This window comes from Lonchura striata, chromosome 12 (assembly GCF_046129695.1).
Source record: "Lonchura striata isolate bLonStr1 chromosome 12, bLonStr1.mat, whole genome shotgun sequence".
Lineage (NCBI taxonomy): Eukaryota > Metazoa > Chordata > Aves > Passeriformes > Estrildidae > Lonchura > Lonchura striata.
This window is the reverse complement of record NC_134614.1, coordinates 22626866-22647856: the sequence shown is the minus strand read 5'-3', so window position 1 is coordinate 22647856 and position 20991 is coordinate 22626866. Positions and strand designations below refer to the sequence as shown.

Here is a 20991-nt window from a genome sequence, read left to right as displayed (position 1 = left end):
ATCTCCTTTAAATAGTATACTAATATATTATAGTATAGTTATAATAAAGAAATCATTCAGCCTTCTGAACTGGAGTCAGACATCAGCATTTCTTCCCACCAGGTTCACCTGATTTACAATATTATTTGTGAGAAGAAACCTGGGTGTGCTCATTTCTTGCTGAGGTTTCCCTCACTGCTCTTCTCTCCAGCTCTGCAGAGACCTGCCTGACTCACTGCAGGACTTGGAAACAGCCCCCAGGTATTTTATCTCTCTGTTTTATTTCCTGGTCCTGCTCTGAGCACTGCTGAAGGATGCTGCTGCTTCTGCATGCTGGGATCCAGCCTCCATCAGTGCCTGATTCCATTGCAGGGGGATGCTGGGGTCTGCCTGCAGGGTGCTTCTCAGCCACCAGTGTTTGCTCAGGTTTCTTGGGTTATCCTAGCAAAGGCTGACCATGCCCGGGAGATGCTTTTACACTTCACACACATTTACTGCCCAGATATTCCCGTTTTTCCCAAGCCTTTTTCACACATAATTTGCATTACATGCACGTGGGTGAAAAAGACCTGAACTTATGGGGTGCTATGTTTTATTGCAGGGATGGCTGAGCTCAGAAGAAGAGATCACAGACACACACTCCTCACTTCCACCCAATTCCACGCTGCTTGCAACTGGAACAGGGGAAAACCTCTGCAGCTTGTGGCCTCTGACAGGTACCTGCCAGGCAGTTTATAGCTGAAATGAAGGGCTGATTTCCCTGGTTTTTCATTTGGAGGAGGCAGGCAGTGACTCTTTGCTCACTAATGGCCAGTGCTGACCAGCACAAGTGCCCATTCCTGCCAGAGCTTTGATTTTTGAGCACCACGTGTTTCTTTTTCTATCATTTTTCTTCTTTCTCTCTGGTTACTGTTGTAACTGCTGCATCTTCTTTGAGCTTCTGGGCACTACAAGACGTCTCCTAGATGTTGAATCTTGTCATTTTTGATAAATCTCTGTGAAGCACAGAGCTCAACTGAAACTGCAGCTCAGCATCCTGAAGTGCCAGTTCAATCTATTTCTAGCCTTGGAAAAAAAACAGGAGGGGGGCAGCAAAAAATCTCACAGCTTTATAGCAGTAATAATGGTGGGAATGAGTCGACTTTCAGAAAATAATTTAATCCCTAAAGTATTGGAGATGGGTTTTGAGTGTCAGAGCCTAAGGCAGGGCAATGTCCTGTTGTTGTAGCTTGTATTAAAACAAAGAAACCTTTTTCCTCTGAAAGTTCATTAAAGTTCAGTTTTATTTTACCATTTTCCACACTGAAATCACAAGTGGAGCAGCCCTCTGGAAATCCTGGGATATTGGTTTTGCCTTAGCACTGTCAGATCACCTGGGCACTGCCCTTCTATTGTTTTAGCTGAGCTTGGGACTTGGAGGGACTCCTTGCGCTGGGGAGAGGCCATGGCAGTACCTTTTAAAAGCTGGAGAAAGCTTTTAAAGACAGAAATGGGGGCTGGCTGCCTTTTTGCAGCCCACAAAATCAGGTGGCTGTATCTTAGACTTTGAAATTTCCTTTTGGTTTCACTGAAAGAGGACAACTCTCACTCCTGGTTTCACAACAACACAGCAGTTGGCATCACAATAAATGTCAGGTGACCACCACAGACAAAGAGAATTAAAATGTGGCAGCAGTGTCTTCCTGGGCCTCAGGACCAGAGGTGCTGAGATGCTCAGCAGCTCTGTGGCTCTGGCTGGCTCCAGCTCTCTGAGAGGCTGTGGGGAGACAGGGCACTGCAGTGTGCCATGGTAAAACCCATCCTTCTGCTCCTGCCTCTCCATCTCAGGCACATTTCAGACTTTGCTTTTTAGGACAAACCCCTTCTTTTCACCTGCTTTCACCTGTGGATTCCCTCTGTGCCTGGACATCTTTTTGGTGTGTTTTTGGGAATCCTGGTTCAAACCCAACTGTCCAGTCTGGTGTCTTGTCACGGTTCAGGCCCTTCAAAACATTAGTCCTGTTTGAATGTTTGGGTTGCTTCAGGTTTCTCTCCAAATACCATTAATTACAAGAAAATCTGCAAACATATCTTTCAATATATAGGATATCCAGAGGTACAAGTAAATGTGTCTATGAGCATTTAAGGCAGGAGTTAGGAATAAACAGGATGCCAACCTGTTTAGCATTCAACTTCATCCTTCCTAACTACCATCTTCATTTGTACTCTGGTTGTGACATATAAATCAATGCCCCCCAAATGAAATTGCTTTGTCTAATAATCCTTTGTGCCAGGGTTATCAATAGTTCATTAGTCTTACTTTGCATCTATCAATAAAAGGTGGAATTGAGAAAGAGAGAGTTCAAGGAAAGAAGTGAGTACATTCTCTGAGGAAGGTGTCTTCCATTCTGGCAGCCCTTTGTCTCCACTTGATTCCAGGCTCAAGGGTGTAGTTGTACACCCAAGTTTTGTTCACTTGAAACACTTTGGAAGCTTTCACAGGCTTTCATTTATTCCTGAAGAGCCCCAAAGGGCTCTTGAGTCTCTGAGCGATGCTCACACCATGAAAAGCCATGACTGAAAACCTCCCACAACAGCACCAGGAATGATTTTGGCTTTCCTGTTGTAGCTGTCGCTTGGGTTTTGCCCCTCCTGCAAAGGCCAATTGTCCCTTCTTGGTGAGGACTTGGTGTGGCCCTGCCCAGGTGACAGCAGAGTCCTGTGCTGGCAATCAGAGCCCTGCCTGGGCCAGCCAGGTGCTCCTCACTCATTACCCTGGTTTATGGAGCTTGACAGGAGACATTGGATGCTATCCCAGCAAAGTGGCACAGCTTCAGGCCATGAAATTGTACTCACAGAATCTTGCCAAGTTCATCTGAGCAGCATTTGGTGTTCTGGTGCCTCCTGCCCTGTGTCACTGAGATCTAACAACATTCCAGGATCAGTGTAGGTGTCACTCTGGGTCAAAGTCGACCAAAAACATCTCAGACCTTTGGTAGTTTCAGTTTTTTATTAATTAGTTAGAACTGTGCATAGATTGACAAGGTCAACAAGCGAATTGTGTCATTCATTAGGTACCAAATAATTAGTGATGGCTCCTGGGATGCCACCTGATTTCTTTCATCCCGGTTTTTGCCTTGTTGCAGCAAGTTTTTCTAATGATCAGCAGGCAATCATTTCACAATTCATCCAACCAGTAGATGTGAGGCAAACCCCAGGTTTGGAAGGTCTGTGCAGCAGAGGGGGACGGGGCTGGAGCCTTGGCTGGGTGTGCTGGGCTGGCTCCAAATGGGATTTCTGGTCATGGAGGGATTTCTCATGGATACCTGGAGGCCTGGCAGCTCCTGCCCGTTGTCCTTCAGCCCAGGACCCTGTGTGGGCCTAGGCTGGGATGGGAGTTGAGTCAGCACATCCAGGAGAAGCAGAGGGTTTATTTAGCTCCATCAAGTGACCTCAAGGGATTTGTGGAGTCTGTTTGGAAAAAAAACCCAGCTAGATGAGCTAAACCCCTCTGGCCTTCTGCTGCTCCAGGAATGAGTTCACACAGGCCATGTTAAGTAGAGGCAGAGAAAAGTTTTGACTGAGAAACTATTTGTCAGCATATTGTTGCCATGAATGTTTCATGAAGCCCTTGATTCCTTTAGATTTTCCTGCTTGGAGAACATTGATCATGGTTTTGGGTAACTTTGCTGCAAGAAAATTCTTCTTCCAATTTATTTTCTTGTCCTTTTTGCCAAAGGATAAAGAAGAGAGAGTTGATAAGTTATAATGTCTACAGAATAAGAAAAATAACTTCCTTTTGTTTCACTGCTGCTGAAAATGACAATGAATTTTAAGAATTTCAAGCTGAACACAATAATTCATCTTGAAATTCCTCACAAGGTATATTTGCCTTTTCTTAAAAGTCAGTTTTCTTCATATGTAACTTACAGAATTGATCTGGTAGCGCTAGGCTGCAGTTGGAAAAAAAAAAAAAAAGATTTGTACATAAGAACAGGGTGATTTTAAAGCACTTCTTGTGTGACAGAGTTTTGGATCAATATTTCATCACAGGAAGTCGGCGCCATGACTTTGAGTCTCGCTTTGCTGGCACAGAGAAGCTGCTCTGCTCTGGTGTCACTCCTGCCTGCTTTTCTCTGCTGATAAAAGTTAGCAGGGAGAATGAAAAGGGACAAACACTCCCAGCTCTCCAGAGAAACAGGCAGAGAATGAAAGGATTGTGGTTCTTTCTGAAAGGACGTCTCTTCCCTCCTGGCTGTCCCCATCCCGTGTCCCCCGTGACTGGCTCCTGAGGCTGGGATGCTTCCCACGGGCTGTAGGAAATCAAAATGTCCCTCAGACATTTTTAGTGGTTCCAGGCCTTGGTCAGAAGCATTTGAGACTCTGGCAAGCAGCTGGAAACAGCTGTGATTTTGGGTTTGAGCCATGGGATGAGTTACCAACTTTGAAGGTGGAACAAGCAGTCACAAAGGGTTAGATATTATAGTAGAATTAGCTAAAAAGTAGAAGGGAAATTTTTTTAGTATTGTACGGGGGGCTTTTAGCACTTGTACAGGGGGGTTTTTACTTTGTACATGGGGTTCAGAAGTTCTATGATGGAGGAAAGTGGGCTGATCCTGTTCTTCCTCCTTCTTCTTCCTCACCTCCATGTTCTTGGTGATGTTGGCACTCACAGATTGGTTTAGAGTAGAAAAGCACCATTTAATATAGGTAATGGGTATTGGGGAAAAACTGTGAACATGTAACACGTAATGTACCATATAAAAGATAGAAAATCACCATTTAATATAGGTAATAGGCATTGGGAAAAACTGTAACCATGTCACACGTAATGTACCATATAAAAGATAGAAAATCACCATTTAATATAGGTAATAGGCATTGGGAAAAACTGTAACCATGTCACACGTAATGTACCATATAAAAGATAGAAAATCACCATTTAATATAGGTAATAGGCATTGGGAAAAACTGTAACCATGTCACACGTAATGTCCCATATCAAAGACAGCAGCAGCCCTGGGTGGGAGAGAAGAAGCAGTCGGGGTCAGAGAGGATGTCAGGGTGTGTGTGTGCCTCTGCCTGAGCTGTGAGCAAACCACAGCAGCCCCAGGAGAAAATCTTTTAGATAACTTGCAATAAACTGCCTTGAGACCAACAACAGAGACTGCTGAGCCTTTCTGTGGAAGCTCGGGCTGGAGGAGAGACTTTTCCACCATATGGGACCCCTGAACCAGGCCAGGGGTTCCCATAATGGGCAAACATTCCCTGTGATCCCTCCTCCTGCACTTCCAGCTGCAGCGTGGCACGGGCAGAGCAGTGCCATGGGCACTGATGAATGCATGGAAATCTGTATTCATGAGAATCAGAGATGGGGAATTTCTAATCTTTCCTCTGCTCCAGGCCAAACGCGGATGTGATTCTGAAAGATTATTCAGTGAGTCAGCTCCAAGTGAGCTTTCCTCAAGTATCCTAGATTTTTTGGAATAAAACCACTCCAGACCAGTAACTGAAGTGATCTCTGCTGCGCTGTGGGCTCAGCTGATGGCAACTGCAGCCACAGGCAGGACACAGCCATGGGAAAACGGGACAGTTAGAAGGTCAGAGGATATTTGGCACATTTATCACTGTCTGCTCCTTGCCAAGCTCTTCCAAAGCCCGACTGTAGCTCTGACTGTCACACTGTGTTTGGAGACAGATCCAAGAAATGACTCAGGCCCATCTGTGTTGCCAAATAACTTCACTCTGTTGTTGCTGCCTGACTGTCCGTGCTGGCGGCTGGCTTGGAGAGAGCCAGCTCCTTCCCCCCAACAGGGACTTCTGCAGGGCTGCTGTCACAGATGCAGAGTGTGTCCCCATCCTCCTCCTGCTGTGTCACGGCTCTGGGAAACATCCCTGCTGCCATCCCAGCTGGCTTGGAGCCACCACCCTCTGCAGGATTGCCTTGGGGCCATCAGAGCGGGTCCTGAGCCGTGGCCTCCAGTCCTGCAGGTCACAGAGGGAGGAAAAGCTCAGGGCTGGGCTGGTCCAGCAGGGAGCTTGTGCAGCATTCCACAAGGGCACGGAGGGACAGGACAAAGGGGAATGGATTTTGGGCAGGAATTATTCCCTGGGAGGGTGGGCAGCCCTGGCACAGGTGCCCAGAGCAGCCCCGGATCCCTGGCAGTGCCCAGGGCCAGGTTGGACAGGGCTTGGAGCAGCCTGGGACAGTGGGAGGTGTCCCTGCCACAGCAGGGGTGGCACTGGGTGGGATTTAAGGTCCCTTCCCACCCAAACAGTTCTGGGATTTCAGGCCCACTTTACTTCCGAGTTACACAGTTTTAGTAACAATATAAAATTTACAACACCCACTGAAAGTAACTTTGGATGGGAACACACAGCTATATTACTTTTTTTTTTTTTTCATAGTTTTATCAACAAATATAGCCTTTCCTAACAGCATTTTACTCTCTTGCCTCAGGATTTATTTTTGAAAGTGCTATAAATAGGCTATAAATAGGCTCTGGATTGGGTCAGTTCCCCAGGGAAATAAGAGCATGCCACTTTTATATTAGAGGTTAAATTCTGCCAGCCTTATACTCACTGAGGAGAGCATTAGGGAAGGTGTAAGGCAGAGAAGAACTTGCTACTTGTGTACAAATGTAATTCAACAATCTACACCAATTGCATTTTTAGAAACCTTATTATAGGGTCAATTTATTTTATCAAGCGACCAGTAATTAATTTTATAGATCTTAAATAGAGTAAACTCTAAACTCTCTGCTCTGACTTGGACTGTGACGTTAAAATAGAAGATCTGTGTGTGCTGGGCTTTCAGAGGTGCTCTCGGTGTTGGCTGAGTGATGAGATGGGGTGAGGGAGGTGGCAGGGCAGAGCCCCTGGGTCCAGGCAGGGACGGGGCAGGGCTGGTCTGGCCAGCCCAGCACAAGCTCCTCTCCCCTCTCAGAGCTTTGCCCAGTGCACCTCGGTGGTGTTGATGCCTCAGGATTTCAGCTTTTCTATTTTCCATCTGTTTGTACTCCTGCAGTTCTTCAGTGTGTAACTCCAAACTCCACACTCAGTGTGAGCTGCTGCTTCCCCATTTGGGGCAGACACAACAATTCCTCTCCAGGCCTGGCAGTCAAGGACCCCTCACTGCCTCAGGCCAGAGAGATGGGAACAAAAGTGAGTTGGGGGAGCAAACCTGGGGTCAGTGACTTCATTAGCTGCAGCTGGAATTGGAAGATTCACCCCCTATATACAAATAGACCAAACTTATAAAATAATAAAAACCCATGACCCGTGGTACATTTTTGGGTGTAGCCCCTGCAGGGCTTTGCATGCCCTGAATATCCTTAAAAAAAACCAAAAACAAAAAACCTGCTTTTTATTCCCTTGATTTTGTTTAGGCTCTGTTTTTAGGTAAGCCCATCAAGGCAGCAGTGTGACACCCTTCTTTTTGAGCCTCTGAGGGGGCTGTGGGGAGGGATTCTCCAGGCAGGGAGCCGTGCTGAGGGATGTGTGTGTGTAATTATAGGGTTGCTGTTCCCAGAGATGCTGACAGCTTGTCATGCAGCACGAGCCATGGGTGCTGCCTCAGCTCTGCCATCTGCCGTGGTTGCCCTCTTCCCTGCCTGCTCCCCATGCAAGAATTGTGGTTTTCTCCATCCTGCTGAGCTTCCTGCACAGCCCATCCCCTCCTGCCACTGGCAGCAGGCTGCTGGGGAGCCCTGACCTGGGTGTCGCTCACTCCCCACTCAGAAATCTCTCTTGTTCTAATGAAGAAACTGAACTAAGTGAGATTTAAAGGAAGTGTCATCAGCCTGAAGTGCTGGTGAGATAAAAATCCCTCTTCTCCCTGCCTGTGGGAATCGGACTCAAAAAATTCAAGCAGATTTTCAGCCTGCTGTTGTGTGTAATGCAATTTACCCCTCCTTCATAATGAAAAATGTTTGGATAAACTTTCAAAAACCTATTTTGATCTATTTTGGTAGTTGGGTAGATGACTTCAGAAGTCCCTTCAAACCCAAACTATTCAATGACCCTGCAGAAGGTCGAAAGCAAAGCCTGACAGATTGAACATTTTGAAGGATGCCTTTCCTACGTGGGTTTAACACTCCAGCAAAGAGGAGAACAGCATGCCTGGAGCTGAGGAGGGGATGGGGAGAGTGACTAATGAGCAGGAATCAGCAGCAGAGCAGCAGCCTGTGCTGCACCTGCCCAGACAGCCCGAGGCCAGCCAGGGCCCTGGTCCTGGGCACGGCGTGGGGAGCACCATATGCTCTGCAAGGCTGAGAGCAGCATCTCACACTGCCCTGCACATGGGGGGAACAGCCTTGCCCTTGAGGAAGGTCAAAGAGAGGAATTTTGGAAGATGGGCAGCTCCAGAGCGCAGGATTTTGTTTAAAGCACGGTGGGTTTGTGGTGATGAGGCACTGAGGGTGTTCTCAGGGACACAATGTGCAGGAAGGGCTCTGGCACAGCCGTGGGAAATGCTTTAGAGCAGAAATGAGGATTGATAGGGTTGCATGAAATTTAAAATAAAAAGCAACTCAATAAATTTGGCACTCGGGATGCAGGTTTTGGATAGCTCCTGTTTTCCTCTATGCACTATATCCATGTTCTAGGTTGTGTTTGAAGGAATTATTTCAAGCAGGGATGCAGCTGAATGACAACACAAAACAGCCTCTGTTAATGCTGTTACCATGTGTACAAGCTATGTAATGATACTTTTTTTCCTCGTAAATGTATTTTCTTCCCAGTTTTGAGTTTCCCTGATTGGCTGGGTCTGTTCCACTTGGGATAAAATAGAAGAAGATGCAGTGTGTGATAGATTTAACAACCTGTGGGATGCAGGGGTGAGATCCCTTCTCCAACCCAGGCAGGCAGGACATGGTTGTCTTTCCTGTGTTTTGTTTTCCTTTCTTTTTGTTCAAGTGAATACATCTGAAGAATGAAGGATGGGCCAGTTCCCTGACTTGCTTTTCTTGCCTAAGGCAGGGAGAGAATTCATGGGAATTAGGGAGAATTCAGAGAGCCAGAGAGAAAATCCCCTGGTCAGGATGGCCTCTTCCCAGGATTTCCATCTGCTTCCTCCTTCAGGTCTTTTCCTTTAACAGGAGCATAAAATGAGGGTTTTGAATGACCCACGTGTGTGCCTTTTATTTTTGCTTGGTCAGTATATTGGAAATACTCAAGGCCAGGTTGGATGGGGCTTGGAGCAGCCTGGAAGGTGGCAGGGGGATGGAATGACATGACCTTTAAGGACCCTTCCTATAGGAAAATGTGACAAACCCTGGACCCAGGGAAGAAATTATGATGTCTGTTCCAGATCAGAAGGCTGAAGGATAGCTTTATTAAAACTATGCTATATTACATTAATATACTATTTAAAGAGATACTATCCTATTCTACACATTCACTTCTTACTTACCCATTTATTTAACTCAAACTCGTGACTCTGCTGAGAGTCCAACCCAGCTGGATCCATTGGTCACTGACCCCAAACAACTTCCCCAGAATCCAGCCCAGCCATCCCTGCAGGTGAACAATCTCCACATGGGCAGAACCAAGGAGCAGAGATAAAGATTGTTTCCTCTTCTTCTCTCTGTGCTTCTCCTGAGAGACAGAATTGTGTGAATAATTCTCATGTGAATGTCACACCTTCCAACCTAAAGCATGCCATGATTCCGTGGCTGTGCTGGGAGCTGGAAATCAGCAGGAATTTGCTGCTGGCACAGAGGGGGTGAAACAGCCAGATACCCCTGACACAAAGGACATCAGCACCCCAAAGCCAGGTAGGACATGAGGGCTCAGCTGGAAAAACTCCACCAGAATCACAAAAGCTTTAAAATCTATTTAGTGGCGACTGCAAAATGTTTTGCATAAACTCCTTTTCTTTCTTCCTGCCTAAATGTGAACACATCCAGATCAATCACCAAGCTCAAAAATCTTCCTGGTTCTTTTGTGAACATCCTGCTTTGTTATTCCTTTCATTTGTCTTGAACAGAACAAGCCAGCACGGAGAAAATAACTTATTGTGGATGATCAGAAAGACCTTTTTTCCCTTGCTTTTCAAACAGCAGTACACAGAAGTTGAATGTTGTTCGTACACAGAGTTGCTGTTTTCCATATATAACCAAGGTGTCACGCAGCTCATTATTTCAGGGAAAAAAAATCAGTGTCAACAACCAAGGCTTGTGGCTGCCATTGGGTTCATTAAAAACAAAAGTGTTTGATCTCTTGAAGAAATAAATCAGCTCCTGGATTTTAGATTTTCTTTTCTACACTTGGTCTTTATGAAAAGCATCAAAAAATGAAAAATCTAAGGTGACATCCTCCATTCTCGTGGCCTCTAATAGCCAGTCACTCCACCAATTTTTCTAAGTTTATCTTTAATCTACTATTCCCAAACTAATTAGGGATTGAAGGTCTTTGGACTGATTTTCATTTTGTCTTGAGTTATTGTGACATCTTTACTACAAGTTCTTTCTCAGTCTAATTAAATTCCTGCAGCATAAATGTCATTTTTCATATCATCACCTGTGGTAGCCTGACTTTGCCTCAGTCTCCTGAGGGACTGACTCCCTTCTTTACTTGAAGTAAGAACATCTCCAGGCATAGCACAGACAGAGAATCCATTAATATATAGGAATTCAGTGTGATTGGGTTTTATTAGGAAAGTCCAACAGTTGTGCCCTTATATTAGTTTTCAGAAGAATATTTCAATTTGTGCCTTCCTCCAGGCGCAGAGGCCAAGGGCTGAGTCGTGCTCTGAGCCTGGCCCTGAGCTGCCAGGACCCAGCACAGCCCAGAAATCCTCTGCTCTGCTTGGAAACACGGTGCAGGGGCTTATCTGCTGAACAAAATCCAAATGAGAAATGTTGATACTTAATGAAATATAAGTTTGAGGATTTCACAAAAGAAATCTGTTGTCACTGCTTTAATTTATTAGGGAGAGTTATGTGCAGATGGTATATACAGAGCTATTTCCTGACTGTACTCCAGAGTGAGTTGATTTCTGGTTTAATGACTTTTATCAAAATGAAATAAGCGTTTGATCTTTGGATTTGATCTGGCTATATCTGCAGCTGCTACACCACTACAGCAATTACTTCCAAGCTGGGCTTTTTGCCCAGGCAAATGGAGTTCGTCCTTGTTTCATGTCTCATTGACTGTCCTGATAATACACACAGTGCTTCCGTAGGTTTCTCCTTCCTCTAAATTTGATAGGTGTGAAAGTAAGAGAGTAATTTCCTTTTTATTTTAGTATCAGTGTTGTTTTATTATAATCCATTCACTACTCTGGTTAATTTTATCTCGAAGCTGCTCCTAACTAAAATTCAATACAAGAATGTGTAATTTTCTCCACATAATCCTGCTATGCCCCTCTATAGAGAAACAAGAAATTCATTTATGAATTCTAAATCTCAGACCCCTCGTGGTAATCTTCACATCTGTCCATGTGGGTTTAGGGATGAGTTTGTAGTGATATGTTGTGCGCCCACGCTGGGCTAAATCCCCTCCTAATGGATTTCAGTGGAAGGCAATGCAGTTATACTTGGAATTAATTTCCCCCGATCTCTGAAATAGTGTTTTTTTTTATTGTTGTTGGCTAATTAATCCCTGCCAGACTGAAGCTGTTAAAGTTCTTCTCCAGTACCATACTTATTCTTTATTTACTGCTCAGGACGAGATTTGTCCAAGTTCAGCCTCAAAAACTCCTGGTGGGAGATGGTTGTCGTGATTAAGGGTTCTTAGGGCTTGGTGCTGCCAGCTGTGAGCTGCTGAGGAGCTCCAGCTGTGTCTGGGAGCAGGGCTGGGAGCAGGAGCTGCTGAGGTGGCTGGCAGCCAGCTCACCTGGGCCAGAGCAGCAGCAGGAGCTGCAGGTTCCTGCTGCATCGGGCCATGCTGGATGAAGATGTTCTGGAAGCAGCCTTGGTTTGGAGCCAGCAGGTCTGAAATCTGCTGATTCACAGTGGTGAGGAGAAGCAGTCAGATGGAATTACAAAACAAAGGAAGGATCTTTGTTTCTTTGTTCTCCCCCTTTTTACAGTCACTTCAGGACAAGGCGCTTCACGCTTTGCGTGGCTGGAAGGTAGATTTTAAATTTTCTCTTTTTTTGGCTGGATATTTCTTAGAGATAAGCAATAAAAATGGCAATAACTAGAAGTGACTGGTGGATGAGTTGCCTGGAGATTTGCAGTACTACCAGATTCTCTGTGAGAAGGCGGCTCAGCCTCGGAGCTGGGGAAGGTTTTCCTGTGCCAGGGTTGCTGCTGCATCTTTAGCAAATCAAACTCCTTGCACAGTCCTTGCTCCTTAATCCAGGAAAATTAAACCACCAGCCACAGCTACATTGTCCAGCCATCTGCTCTCCCAGGTGCTCCCACGCCTGAGCAGGGATGGAGGGGTGTGACCTAGAATCCCACTGCAGAGCTGGGATCATTCCCAGCACAGTCCCAGCCTTCCGTCTTCTGCATGACATCAGATAAAGTAAACATCAAGATTTGATGTGAGAGCATATGTCCATTGCATAATTCATTAGAGTTCTTCTCCACAACTATTTTTAGGTATTTTTTCAATCAGAAGTCGAGGGTGAGGATTATTCAGGAAAAGAAAAAGATAAGAAAATAATGGGGGAGATTAGAAAGATGTCTAGGTACTTCTAGGGCTGGGATCTGGCCATTTAGCTGTGTGTTTGGTTTTAAATATTTATGTCCTGGACAATTCCACAGTCCTTCATGACAGCTTGGTGGTGGGATGGTGTAAATCCAACAGCAGAACAGGAAACCTGCTCCTTTTTTATTCAGCACTGCTGCTAAAACCCCTGTCAGGCCAGACAGCACCTCCCATCATTTCAGACCATATCACTCCATCACCCTGAATGTGGTTATTCCCAATTTCCACACACTAAACACATCCAAAACCATTTTCCCTCTGTTTTGCAAAGCATCTGCTGAGTGTTGGTGGGACAGAGCGAGCAGAGTTGGTGGTTTCCCTGCTCAGGTTGTACAAAACACCTCGTAACTGCAAATCCTCACAGCTGCCACAGCTTCTTCTCATGTGCCAGCAGGCTGCGAGCTGCTCCCAGGTTGTGGGAGCACCTGGGATGTTCCTGGGCTCTCAAATTTCCAACCCTCGTTTCACCCCACACGTGCAGGCTGAGCGGGTTTGCTGTAAGACAGCCAGGACAAAAATCCTAACCCAACCCCAAATACAGCGTGAGTCACTGACAAGAAATGGAAGGAGGAGTTATTTTGAGGCTTTTACATCTTCCCTATTGCTAGGAGACAGCTCTTGGGCACGCGGGGCTAGTCAGGCTCCCACAGCTGCCTCCTCGGTGTCCAGGGCAGCTTTGAGGGAGACAAGGAGAAGGGAATTGGGATGGGAGCTGCTTCTCATTCTTCAGTCTTTCTGAGATAAATGCAGAGTGTCCTGGAGGCAGCTGCAGGCCCAAGGGGAGCATGGTGCCTGAAACGTCACCTCGGGCTGGCCTCGGTCACTCAGCGCCTTGGTCACCCAGCTTCCATGGCCTGCTCTCTGCAGAGAGTGGGGTCTCCGTGTGCTGACACCACACTGGGGCCGAGTTTGTTCTGCCTGGGAAGGTGCAAAAAGGCAGCACAGCCAGCCAAATCTGGGCTTGTCCCTGATGGTCAGGGATCATCACAGCATCGCCTGCCAGCACCGGAGTCCCACGGGGCAGCCCTCAGCGAGCCCGTCATCAGCACCAGCCTCACCACCTGCGACCCCAGTGCTTGGAATTCTCAGTTCTGACCAACAATTATTCAGTTTTCATAAGGCAGAGCCTTTTCTTGGGTCTCAGTATGGGCTGATCGAGGCTGGGGTTGTAAATGGACAGATCTCCTGAGGTTTTGTCACGGGTGGGCAGAGCCTGGAAAAAACCAAAGCTGTCACAAGAACATGGGAATTTGTCATCCAGAAGGGAGTTGCTGAGACAACTGTGGAGTATCTCACACTGTATTTTTCACACTAATGCCAGATGGCCAGGAATGGGATCCCCCACGTTCTCCTCCCAGTCTGAGAAGACAAGAAAATAAACAAGGAAAATGTCTGTGCTGATGGCATCTGTTGGCTCCATCATAAGGTGAGTCACTGCTTTTGATTGCTGAAATAATTAGGATTTCATTCTAATTGGATTCTCATGTTAACCCTTCCTGCACCAAGGATCCCAATCATCCTTTTAGTTCCTGGCAGGAGTTGGAACTGGATGATCTTTAAGGTCCCTCCCAACCCAAAACATTCTGGGATTTTGTGGAAAATCAGACTTGGCAGCAATTCCAGACAAGGACATTTTACACCAGCTGGGCTGTTGGTGTGGAACCCCATCCCTCTGCTGCTCCCATCACCTACAGGACCATCCTGGGGGTGATCAAGACTCAGTTTCCTTCCAGCTACAGGACAAGAGTGCAAGGAATTACAAAAGAAGAAACACAGGGAAGAAATCTGTGGAAATATTTGAGTGTGGGTGCTCTGCAGCAGGTTTTTTTTATTTAGGAGGTGCTTGACACATAGGACCCATACTCACTGAAATCCTTGCACTCCTGCCAGATATGTGTGCACATACATTAATTTTTAAACTCTTATATGCAGCATTTCCTACCTGGCTGGTGCACCAGAGCAGTTTTTCTCCTTAGCAAATAAGGGAAAGAGCCGGGCAAGTATAAATGTGTTTCTTAACAGCCTTGTTTGTGACAAAATTGCCAAGTAAATCTTCACACGCCATCGGGCTGCGAGTATTCGAGTCACATTTGGACAGCAAAGCCCACTGCACGCAGCTTTCATTACAACATTTCTCTCAAGCACAGCCTGTCTCTCATGTTTTTCTGAACATTGTTTAAAGAACTGATGAAAGGGCTGAAAACTTTTTAAACTTTCCTTTTCTTGGGTCTCTTCAGCTCAGTCTTTCATCACTCAGTCAATAAACAGTGGAGGACTCTTCTGAACTGCAGTGGGAGCGAGGAGGAGCAGGGGAAATTAATGATATCACCAAATTGAAACTCTTTCAAGTCCCCTTTAATTGCAGAGGGCACAGGGAGCTCATTCAGTTTTAATTCTCTGATCTCTTGCTGTCCCCAAGGACCAATCTGCCTCTCCTCCCACGCCACACACGATTTTCCCAGGGTGGGTTCCTGGCTCCTTGCTCAAGGCTCCTGTGCTCTGCAGAGCCCTTCCCAGTGGGATTTTGGCAGTGGAACAGCAGCCACAGCTGCCCACTGAGGTGGTCACGCTGCCCTTGGGCACCACACAGGGCTGATCCTGCTCCATCAAGCCCGTGGTGCCCGTTTGGTGCCTCAGCTGCCCATCTGTGGGCTGGGGATCACAGGATCCCACACTGATTTTAGCTGGAAGGACCTTAAACCTCATCCAGTTCCACTCTGGCCATGGCAGGGACACCTGGCTCTGTCCCAGGCTGCTCCAGTCCCTGTCCAACCTGGCCTTGGGCACTGCCAGGGATCCAGGGGCAGCCACAGCTCCTCTGGGCAGGTGAACGCCACATATCCAAGCAGTCCAAAGTTAAAAGAGGAAACAATAAAACCCCCAAGAACCTCCAAAAATTGCTGCTGTCCACTGAGGAGCTTCAGCTGAAGGTACCAAGCATTCCCTGGCTGTCTTTGTCTCATAGGAAATATCAGTGCAAGAGACGGAAAACTGCTCAAAGAGCCATTCCCACCGTGGAAAAGCCTGAGGATTATCATCACAACAGGTCCCTGGGCAGAAACACGAAGCATAAAGCTTTAAATTCAAGTCACACTGATAAGAATAACAAATAAAGAGACCAAATTCCCTTAAAAAATGGGATTACCAAAGCCATGGGGAAGAAATATTTTAAAGGAAGTTAAAGAGAAGTTAATCTGCTTTTATGTAATTTGTTTTCCTATTCTTCCCGAACCGGCTTGCTTTGGAGACAGCTGCTTTTAAGGTTTACAGCCATGCATATTGTTGGGAGGGCTGGAATTGGCAGCCCTTGGCCTGACAGAATAATGGCTAACTGGAAAAATGGCTGGGTAGATAATTTACAGATGATACGACCACATCAGACCCAGTGAAACAACTCATTCATTTTTACAGCCTCCAGACTGCTGCCTGTTGTGATCTGTCCCTCCTGATGGCTCTGCTGTCACACAGCCCTTCCCTCCTCTCCCACGGGAAGGATCTCATGGAAATCCTCATTCCTGAAGGGTTGGACATGGATGGACAGGATCCCATGGGAATTCTCATTCCTGAAGGGTTGGACATGGATGGGACAGGATCCCATGGAAATCTTCATTCCTGGAGTGTTGGACATGGATAGGGCAGGATCCCATGGAAATCCTCATTCCTGAGGATTGGACATGGATAGGGCAGGATCCCATGGAAATCCTCATTTCTGAGGATTGGACATGGATGGGACAGGATCCCATGGAAATCCTCATTTCTGAGGATTGGACACAAATGGGGCAGGATCCCATGGAAATCCTCATTCCTGAAAGTTGCAACATGGATGGGACAGGCTCCCATGAAAATCCTCATTGCTGGAGGGTTGGATAGGGCAGGATCCCATGGAAATCCTTATTCCTGAAATTTCTACATGGATGGGACAGGATCCCAACCTGTATCACCTTTGGAGCCGTGGTGTTCTTTGTTCAGCAGTAAATGAGTAATTCCTGGAGCAATCCCACTTGGGGTAGTCCTGGCCCTCCCTCGGCCAAGCCCTGAGTGAAAGGCAGATTCTCATGGCTCAGTTACAGAGCCACTAAACAAAATGGAAATGTTGATGTTCATTATTGATTTTATCCTTTGCTGCTCTGGAATGGTGCTACTGGGAGCTGTTGTAATCAGATTACCTTAAAACTTACTTACAGAATGAAGTGCTTAATTTATCCCCCCTTTTTCCTTTCCCAAAGCAATAAAACAGGAAGGGATCGGCTCTGTTTCCTGTAGAGCAGCCCTTCTCTTTTTGGTTTTTTTTTGCTGTGCTTGTGTAATTCATCTTTTTATCACTCTCAAAATCTTTTTTTAAAGCATTTTGCATTTGTTATATCTCCTCAAGTAATCGCTCATATTGGTTATGGAATAGAATAGACTGTGATTGTTGGAGATATAACTGCAAAATGTTTCCAATTTCTGGGAATATCCTTTGAAAACTACATTTACTGAACATCCATCTCCAGCTCCCTGTGCTGTCAGGTCACAGCTCCGTGTCTCTACAGCCTGGATGTCTTTGGGATTCAAGTCAGCCTGGCTGATTCTGGTTTAACTGAGGATCTGGGAAGTGCTGCATTTTGAGTGATATATCCTCTCATAATCTGGGAGGTTAAATGGTTTTTCTGATTTGATTCTTTACTGCCTTCCCCATTTCACATCAGATGAAACCGGCTGTGAAATGGCAGCAAATGCAAGTGGCACATTTGTGTGCTGAGCGCCTGCAGCGAGCACGGGGTGGGGGGGAAGAGGAATTGGGCTTTAATTGCCCCTCGTTAGTCATATGCTCTGTACAATAGGAGTGGCAATTTTAATGGGCAAAGAGTCTGAGAAATGCAGGCCCTGTCCTTATCCCAGGCTGGAAGTGGCTCTGACTCAGGGCACCAAAGTGCCCAATTCCTGCCAGGTCTGTGGCCCTGCAAGCTCTGCCCCTTGGCTGGGCTCAGGTGAGCGTGATCAGAGAATCCCAGAACTGTTTGAGTTTGGAGGGACCTCAAAGCCCACCCAGTGCCACCCCTGCCATGGCAGGGACACCTTCCCCTGTCCCAGGTGCTCCAGCCCCAGTGTCCAGCCTGTCCTTGGCACTACCAGGGATCCAGGGGCAGCCCCAGCTGTGCCAGGACCTGTCCACCCTGCCAGGGAACAATTCCCAATCTCCCATCCATCCCTGCCCTCAGGCAGTGGGAACCATTCCTCGTGCCCTGTCCCTCCATCCCTTGTCCCCAGTCCCTCTGCAGCTCTCCTGGAGCCCCTTCAGGAGCTCTAAGGTCTCTCTGGATCCTTCTCTACTCCAGGCTGAGCAACCTTGTTCTTTCTGTGTTCACATCCATGTGGAATTTGGCTCTGTCCTCTCGAGCCCCTGGTGGGCACCTGATCCTGAGCAAAGCACTCAGCCCAGGCCATCTCCTTGCAAAAGCACGGAACCATGGAATGCTTTGGGTTGGAAAAGCTCTTTAAGATCATCGAGTCCCACCACACAGCAGCACTGTTCTGACTGTGCTGCCACCCCGGGCTGATCAGACTGTGACCCTGCCATAATCCTCTCCAAGTGCCACTCAACCTGCCTTTCATAGGAACAAGACTTTTAATCTGTGGATTTACCACACTTAACCCTCTCCTTGCTGTGTCCTGCCTGCATTCCCAGCCGTTCCTTGGCAGCCAGCAGCTCTGATCCCAGCTCTTCTCATCATTCCTCTCCCTGACCAGCACTTTGGAAGGAGGGTGGAGATTTCTGTGGCTTAGCAGATGGCAGCAAATCTTGATACCTGCATTTCATAGCCTGGCCCGTGGGGTTAGAGTGATGTATTTACTCCAGCACCTAAAGTCAATGAATTACGTCCAACCCTGCAAATGGCCATAAATATGATAGTCTGTGTGAGCTGAGGTAATTGCCTGCTTTATATATGTGTTTATCTTCCCTGCATTGCATACACAATGTGCATTATGTCAGGGGGATGACAAAGAGCAGCCATAATGCTCCTCAACTGCATATTTCTTCTTAGTTTATGGCTGAGGCTCGGAGTTATCTTATGCAGAGTTGGCTGCAGTGGTTTAATATAAATTAACATACTTAGAAAATGTCAAGGAGCATTAATTGACAATTTTGGAGGCCTACCTTGCTAAATACCAGTTCAATTCTGAAGCCTGTCTCTGCAAGCTTAATATATGGAAAATAATGCTTATTCATGAATGGCTTATGTAACTTGGCATTAATTACGTGGCAGCGAGTGCTGGCTGTCACAGATGGTCTCTCAACAAAACCAGGTGCCAAAAATAAAGTTTCAAGCCCCACAAGGGAACTTCTGAGCTGGATACTCAGCACTTTGGAAAAGCAGGGCACATCATCTTGTGTGGAAATACCGACTTACTAACCTAATTCTGGACCCACTTTTGGCAGAGGATTGGCCTATATAAAAATATTTCACATCAGCACCTTCTCCTGCACCTCAAATGAGCAGGAGCCTGGTGTGCCCCCAGCCCAGCACTCCCCACCTGGAAAAGGGAGATGACACTTAATAATCCTGTTGATAAAAAGCAAAAGGAGCTGAGGTTTTTATCTGAACAATTAGCACAGTGTTGGTGGTTGCTCTGCCTGCCCTCCAGCCTGAGCTGTGTCACAGCTGGCAGCAGCTGGTTGGTGTGGAGGTGCTCAGCTGAATGCTAATTGTTGATTAATATAGCCCTGGGTTATAATCCCGTTTCTCTCTTTAGGTTTTATTTTTTTCCCCATGCACCAGGAAGGTGCTGCTGTCTCTCCAAGGTTTCCTGCTCCTCGTTCCAGCTGGGAGCATGGCCAGCTCCACAGCTCCTGGGAACTTCCCTGCCTCCCTAAACAAAGTTAAGCAAGGCTGAGAGATGAGATTTGAAGGCATTTATTGATTTTGCTTTAATATTCTGTTATTTCTTTCCCATCAATACCCTATTTGCTTTATGCAACGCACTGTGGTGTAAGTGTATTCCCAGAAAATGATGCACATAATGTTATCTCAAATGCGAGCATATGGATATCAAATGAAAGCTGGGCTGTAAATCACTGAAAATCAGGAATGGCAGCACCATCCAGGCAGCTGCACTCAGTTCCTGAGCTGGAGTGGGAAGGGCAGCCCTTCCTGAGGCTTGGCATCACTGCCTGCTGCAGTGTTTGGGCCCCAGAGCTCTGCAGTGATGGGTTTCTATGGCAACTGCCTGGCACCTGCCCCGTGCCCCCAGCTTCTACCTACTTGGCTTGTTGGGGATTTTTGCCAAATGGACCCTTCTTTCACGATTTCCCTCTTTCTTTGTGTTGTTGCTGTATAAATATTTTCTGTGGTCCCTAAGTTAAGTCCTCCCCTGAGATCAGGGCAAAACTGAGCCTAGAAATGCTCTCCTGGACTAACAGCAAGTGTTTATTGCCCTGACCCCCTGCCCTCCTCTTCCTGCTGCTTTTCCATCCCCTGCTCCTCCCATCCCAGGGAGCTGTGGGGATACAGCCTCTCCAAATCCCAGAGAAGTTTGGGTTGGAAGGACCTTAAATCCCACCCAGTGCCACCTGCCATGGCAGGGACACCTCCCACTGTCCCAGGTGTCCCAAAGCCCTGTCCAGCCTGGCCTTGGGCACTTCCAGGGATCCAGGGGCAGCCACAGCCACCCCTGTGCCAGGGCTGCCCACCCTGTGGGGATCTCCCATGCCAGCCCAACAGGGTCCATTTTTAAATACAATCCTGGGCATCATTTCATCCTCCCTTCCTTGAAACCTAAAAAAAGAGATAAAAAATTGCTTTGACCCATCTGCAAAGCGACTGCTTGAAATGAAATTCTGCTCTAAACCCAAAGGAAGTGTAACTGAGAAGAGATCAGAGGAGCTCACCCTTGGAACAGGGAGGTGAGGAATTCCCTGGGATGGTGGGGCCGTGGTTCCTGTGCCACCCCAAATGTCCCCACGGGCACTGGGGGAGTTGTTGCTGTCCTTGTGAACATTTCAAATGTGTTTTTCCCCTTCTGGGTGAGACCCTTCCTCCAAGATCTCACCCATGGCAATGCCAGAATTCAGCTCAGCCCCCAGGAATTGAGGAAAACCATCCTGAGCTGTGCTCCCAGAGGTGCTCTCAGGGAAGGTGCCTCTGCTGGAGACACTCTGCACATGGCAGAGAGCCTGGCTCTGGTGGGCCATGGCCATGAAATTGCCCATGAAATGGGAATCTATTGTTCACCATGCTAATTAATAACCCCACAAGTTTATTTAAAGGTCACTGGAAAGCCATGAGAAATATCTTAGATGTGAAAAGTGGAAAAATCGAGAAGCCACAGGGGGTTTGGCTTATTTAGTAGAATGTTATTGCTGATATTTAAGATACTTTCTGAGATGTGCAT

At 46.8% G+C, this 20991-nt stretch overlaps 2 long non-coding RNA genes across 3 annotated transcripts in view; both read left to right on the top strand.

Annotated features, from left to right (window-relative positions):
* Positions 1-20991, top strand: part of LOC144247000 (uncharacterized) — a 708772-nt gene that overhangs the window by 76165 nt on the left and 611616 nt on the right. The gene's annotated exons all lie outside the window — the stretch shown is intronic.
* The window catches only part of LOC110469851 (uncharacterized), a 49655-nt gene continuing 28781 nt past the window's right edge, over positions 118-20991 (top strand). Inside the window, exons 1-3 of one of the 2 annotated variants that reach the window (XR_002465324.3) lie at positions 118-240; positions 581-695; positions 13940-14044. This is a non-coding gene — a long non-coding RNA (uncharacterized LOC110469851). Of the gene's footprint in view, positions 241-444; positions 696-13939; positions 14045-20991 lie in introns of those variants that run through there. The other variant, XR_013340701.1, reaches the window with a different exon arrangement.